This window comes from Podarcis melisellensis, assembly GCF_964234715.1.
Source record: "Podarcis melisellensis genome assembly, chromosome: 4".
NCBI classification, from domain to species: Eukaryota; Metazoa; Chordata; class Lepidosauria; order Squamata; family Lacertidae; genus Podarcis; species Podarcis melisellensis.
In genome coordinates this window covers 39804808-39811429 of record NC_138531.1, presented here as the reverse complement: position 1 = coordinate 39811429, position 6622 = coordinate 39804808, and the positions used below count along the sequence as shown (strand labels likewise).

The 6622-nt window shown below is 40.8% G+C and overlaps 1 long non-coding RNA gene across 1 annotated transcript in view; it reads left to right on the top strand.

Moving 5' to 3' along the window:
* The first annotated feature begins 2962 nt into the window (after nt 1–2962).
* The window catches only part of LOC309367990, a 55887-nt gene continuing 52227 nt past the window's right edge, over nt 2963–6622 (top strand). Inside the window, exon 1 of the long non-coding RNA XR_014167458.1 lies at nt 2963–3349. This is a non-coding gene — a long non-coding RNA (uncharacterized lncRNA). The remainder of the gene's footprint in view (nt 3350–6622) is intronic.

Sequence of the window (6622 nt, the reverse complement as noted above, 5' to 3'; positions counted from 1 at the left end):
TGTTATTTAATTAGCTAGTTAAATAGTTCAAAGTCTCTGCTGAAAGGATCATTTCCAGCAAAGAACAGCCAAAACTATAGGCTTTAGGGGACTGTGAGCCAACAAGTGACAATGGCTTTTGCTTGTTTTGGTGAAAACCTGACTCTGGGCATGTTTCCTAAGCATGGAAAGAAACCCAAATGCACAGTACCATCCCCTCCAACATTTCTCTGATGAAAACAGGGATGCCCTATTCCATATTATTATTATTATTATTATTATTATTATTATTATTATTATTATTACCCTGCCCATCTGACTGGGTTGCCCCAGGCCCTCTCGGCAGCTTCCAACATATATAAAAATATAACAAAATATCAAGCTTTGAAAAACTTTCCTGTATAGGCCTGCCTTCAGATATCTTCTAAAGGTTGCATAGTTACCTATCTCCTTGGCTTGAGGGTTACATAACTCCATAACCTCCAGCATTTATCCAATGAATAACGGAACCTCCTACAATCACCTCCAATATTTCTCTGATGAAAATAAGGATGTCCTAAAGATATTCCGAGGATGAGATGGTTGGACAGTGTTCTCAAAGCTATGAACATGAGTTTGACCAAACTGCGGGAGGCAGTGGAAGACAGGAGTGCCTGGCATGCTCTGGTCCAGGGGGTCACGAAGAGTCGGACACGACTAAACAACAAAGCATATTAAAGAATATTCTGGGATCAAATCAAAACAGGGATGGCTTGTGTAAATTCGGGGCTGTCCCAGGAAAAGAGAGACACTTGGAGGCTCTGCAGTACATGCAAATGTGGTGAAGCCCAGCTACCTTCCTCCGATTGTGAGTAAGGCAACAGTGCCTGCAAAAAGATACCTCTCAACCTGTTGGGGGGGCCAATAAACAAAAAGGAAACCTTTCTGACACTGATTTCTGCACCCCTAGTGTTTGGCTACCCCCCCCCCGATTCCACAGCTGAATTCTCTTCCTTGAGAGGGGAGCCCTGCTTCCACAGGCAAGGCAACTGTATCATGGAAGGAGGATGAACCTGTTAGAATTCCTGATCTATGATTGCAGTCATGGGATTTTTGTCTATCACATGACGGTATATGTTTTGACTCCACAGAGTGGGAAGTGACGGAAACAGGATGTTTGTGTTACTGTGTTTTGTGAAGTGGAACTATTGTCCTTTGTTCTTTTTCTCTTTGCTGTCTGATGCTAGAGAGAGAGGGAGCCATGTTGCAGTGTTCCGTGTGTGTTTATATGTAAATAAAGTAGATTAGACAAAGTGCTGAGTTGCTGAGGTCTGTTACACAACTGCGCAAACTCTGCGGAATCCCTAAGTGTGCCGGTGTCGGTTGGCATCGGTCACTGTGATGTTTGGGCTGAAGAAAGCTTTTGAAGCTCCCAAACGATTGCCCAGGAGGGAGGGAACATGCCAGTTGGGCATGTGTCTCTGCCAGGGTCCTACTCGAGTGTAGGCTGAACTTCTGACAGTACCTGTGTCCCTCAGCCTCTGCCCCCCAATCTCAGCCCCACCCATGTCATCCTCCTGTTCCACCTCCTTGTCCACCTCTGCCTGCTACTCCACTCCTGATCCCAGCAATGCCTTGGAACTCGTGACATAAACACTTACATTAAGACATGAACAATACATAATGAATTTATTAGCTAATAAACCTGTTTGCAGACTTGCATTTGTGCTTATATCAGCTGAATTAAAAATTCTAACTGCAACTTAGCTGGCAGCCAGATCCTGATCAAATAACAACAGTGAGATAGGAAGGTAATTGCTGTCATTGAAGACCCTTTCAGGACTAAATTATGCTAGTTTTCTGTAATGTACCTATCTCTATTCTGTTTGTATTAGATGGTGGTGTGGCTCCCATTTCCAGGCCTTCTGCACATCTCTGCCATCATCCTTAGTTTTCCTTGCCTCTGTTGTTTTAAATTGCTGCTCTGCAGTTAAGAAATCAGCCAGGCTTCCTGCTTTCTTATTCTCCTAGCCCCCCCTTTAATTTCGTTTGGCACCTTGCTGTTACAGAAACTTGGATTTATTTCTTGCACTGACATTGCTACCCTAATATTATTGCCTTATGCACCATCAACTCTCTCCCACTCCCTCTATACACCATGATGCATGTATAAAGTGATATTTCACTTCTTTGTAGCTTCCAGTCTGTCACTGTTTTGCAGGAGGAATTCAATCATACACCCGCCTTCGCACAATTAGAGTAGATTAAAGCACCCTGAAGCTTTTGCACAACAAACCTATTTCAAAGAAATACACCACTTTTTTTTGCAGGAACAAGGAAGTGTGGGATACCCATTGATGGAAATTGTACAACTTCTGCTCAAACCAATCAGAAGGCTCAATAAACAGTGAGCATCCTGATCAATTGCTTATGAAATTTTCTTACAATGAAGCAGTAAGTTTTGTTTCAATAAATAAACATTATTTATTATTATATTATATTATATAATTATCTTATCTTATATTATATAATTTATATTATATTATTATTATAAACTCATTTATGAACAATAGCACAGAGTTTAGCATTCAAACCAGATCCTTGGGGGATCCCACTACTTACTTTCCTGCATTACAAGTCTGTTTACTCCTAGCCCCTGGAATCCGAACACACTGTATATTTATAGTTCCAAAAAACTTTTGACAAGGACATGCACCCAAAACTGTTTAATGCTCTTGTCATAGCATAAGATAGGCCATCTGATTGATCAGTAATTAGTTGAAGAACAATAAACAAAGGACAGAAGCAGAGAATTCTGCAGCATTCAGCTGCTCTGCCTAAGGCTTTAGAAGACTGCTGCCAGTCTTATTGAATGGTGCTGGGTAAGTGGTGTGACTTGGTTTAAGGTCGTTTCATATGGCCAGTGTGATGAATGGATCCAGATATTCCAAGAGTTCTTGGAACTCTTGGAATATCAGGGTGAGCAGATTATTGGCCAAGTCTACAGATGCCACCCAAACATTCAAGATGTTGGGCTGCAAAAAGCCTCTCCTCAAGCCAAGTGAATAGGCAACAAAATGGCAAATCCTCCCTTTAAAAAAATGCTGGTATGTGTTAGAAAAACACGGGGGCCAAATTTGAATAGTAGGGTGTCTGACATCTGGTGGGTGGGGCTTTTGTGTTGTTCTCCGGAATCGGCCCCTCCCTTCATGTGTTCGGTTAGGTTCAGTTAAAGAGACCAACTGTCATTCTCGCCTCATGATGTTGTTTTCGTTTCTTCAGTTTACAATTTTCTTTATTATTGAAGCTTTGTTTGGCATATACGTGAGTCGCTTACTTTGCTGAAAGGAAAGATATTCTGCTGAAGAATGGTGGAATATCCTCAATTTGGGTGAGTGAGAAGATATCCCCAGTCTGACAGGAGGATTGTTTTTTCAATCACCCCACTCTTCACAACAGCATGTTGGCTCTCTTCCAGTGCATTGCTCAAGAAAAGTTGCATATTTTGTCAAAAGACCAGCCATTTCCCCTGGATAGTGAATTCTATCCAGACACAGTGCCTTTTTGATTATTTTGTCTGTTTCCCCTAGACTTTAATTGTGTCACCTCTATTTGACCTTATTCAGATGCACTTCCTGAAGAAGTGGCACAGGCATCATGGGTATTGATCTGTCTGATATCTTCCATGGGGAAAACGGAATTCATTTTTCCTCTCTCACATTTTCTTTCCTGTTTGTAGTGTTTGCCTGGTCAGAATAGGAAAGTGTTGTGTGTTATCTCTCTTTTTTGCCATGGACTTGTGTGGTGAGAAGGCTGGAAAGAAGCACTTGCCTTTGGGGAAGGGGGAGGTGAAAAGCAGGAATGACAGCTTTAGCTGTAGAGACAGGGGAAGAGACAGATGATTGAACTATTGTACTGAGAAGCAACATGACAGTGATAGATGGAATATGAGAAACCATGAAGAGAGAAGGATCACAGCTGATGGCAAGCTTTCAATAGAGCGAACAGCGGCATCTGATTGTACTTTTGAGATGCAGGGGATGTGGTCAACAAACAGGATTGGAAGCTAGCAGTTAATTAGCTTTTTGCCACTGTAACTGAATTAGTATCCAAGTGGAAATCTAATGAAGTCTCATTTGAAAACTGAATTAGGAGAGTATAGAGCACTCTACATTTTAGCAAAGCTTTACATCTAGTAAAACCGCCCACTGCTTTGCACAGTGGTGGGGAACTATCCTCTTCTCCAAGGGCCATATTCTCTGGGGAGGAAAGTCTGTCAGGTGCTGAATGCCAAACAGTGGGCTGGATGCTGCAGCAGGTGGTGGGTGGGGCCAGAACCGCCATCTTCTATCACTAGTCCCATCCGCACCATACATTTAAAGCATTCTGCATTTATAGAACTATGGCATTGCCCAGATGAAGTATCATTTGTTTGTATAGAGATATAATAATTTCTAGATAATATATTGCTTTGCAGACAGGTTCCGGCACCTCTTTTTCTAGAAAAACAGCACTGTATGTAGATTTCTGACCAACATAACTACATCCTTTCAGCATGGCTTAATCTTGTGCCTAATTGTTTCAGAATTCTCCCACTTTTCATTTACATCATGATACTAAGTAGCGTCAGTCTGCCAACTCAACAAAGTTGACAAGATAAATAGGCCTCCACAGCATCTTAGTTTTAGAGAGGCCATCTGTCTTGGCAACTTTCAGCATCATTGGGTAATATAAATAACATGTACATTTGATGGTCAGCGAGAGTACAGCACATTCCTTTCCTACCTCAGCCTCTGGAAAACATCACCAGAGCAATGCTGTTCTTAGCAGAAAATGAAATAAAAGTGTGATCACTCTCCCAGAATTCAACAGGAAAGCCTGGACAACAATGCTGAGGGAGTGCTAAATTATCCAAAGCAATTTAGGAAGGTGTCAAACTCAGCAGCAGAGGATGTGATTTGCATTCAGAGTGTTTCAGGCCTAGGGACCTCTGCCTAAGGCTTTAGAAGACTGCTGCCAGTCTTATTGAATGGTGCTGGGTAAGTGGTGTGACTTGGTTTAAGGTCATTTCATATGGCCAGTGTGATGAATGGATCCAGATATTCCAAGAGTTCTCTGTCATAGCCAGAGATTACACATCCAGATGAGTTTTATTGTATTGCCCCAACAAACACATTGCATTTTACTGAGGATGTAATACATGCTGCCTTTGGGTAATACTCAACCAGGTTCTAGTTAGAGCAGACCCAGTAAAATTTGAGTAGATTCATTGTTTTGTTTTTAAAGGACCTAAGGTATTCATCTCCATTAATTTCATATGGATCTGCTCTGAGTATGATTAACACTGCTTACAGCTCCTTGATTTCAATCACAGTATAGCACATTCCTTCTCACTCTGAAATATATTTCCAGGGAGATGATGTTTGTACCGTAAGTGATAAGGTGTGCTACTCATATGACAAGCCATCTGTCTAACAAGCATATAATTTTTACACATACACTCTGTGTAACAGCACCCCTGTTGGGATACAACAGGTGCCCGCTATCTGTAGTTTTAGGAAATAATTAAAAAACGTGAGTTTTTGTGTGTGTTTCAACAGACTTTTCCAGCCGGATGAAAATGCAGGCATTAGGTATTCATTTTAGGGTTTATAAAAACCTATACTTGGTTGTTCTTGTCTGGTTTTTAAATTAATTTTAGCTATTTTATGTCTGTAAAGTGGCTTGCAAGCCAAATAATAACAACAAGCTATCTGCCTCAAGGTTCTAGAAGGGTTGTGTTTAACATAGCCATCTATGGGTCTACACGTCCAACTGAAAGCAAACAGAGATTAAACTGAATTCAAATATAATTTTCAGAAAGGAAGGGGGAAGAGGAGATGTTTCTAGCAGTTTGCTTACAATCTGAGCTCATGGAAACTGAGAGAAGAGACCAATATATGTATATGGTGGCAACTTCCGACCTTTGCACAACTAAAATGAAAAGCTACTTCCTTCCTCTATTCTGAACTTATGCTAATGTTTATATGGTCACAAGGAAATAAGAGTGTAGCGAGGCATAAAAATTGCACCCCTTTTGGAATCCATCACATAAAGTGGGATGATTCATGTTGTTAGTGATGAGGCCATACCCACACAAAAATAATTCAGGGATGAAAACAGGGGCACTTGTGTATTTAGAGGACCTAGTATCTAAATAATCTCTACTCCCTTCCTACACACTGCTGAACATCCGTGGAGGCAATAAATCATTTACAGTATATTCTTATTTAATTGTCCAATATCTTTCAGAACCATCTGTCATGCAACATCAAGATTGATGATTGTAGCGGCAGATTAATATTTCCAGAAGGATAAGCACCAAGTGTTGTGTTATTACAATGATCCTTTGAACAATTTTTAAACAGGTCCAGTTCTAATTATTTTGTGGGAGGGAGAAGATCTTGTAGATGTCCGCTGATGCAAATCCACAACCAGGAAGCTGGAAGCTTTTTTAAAAAAACAACAACAACACACCATATCAAGGATAATTGCTTGGTTATTTAATATATATTTTAGGCTGCCTTCTGGCATCAAAATTTTCTAAAGCCACACGATGATGATAAAGTTACTAAGCAATTACTTGCTTGCCTTGAGCATCCAAAGCAGTATAGCACACATGCCC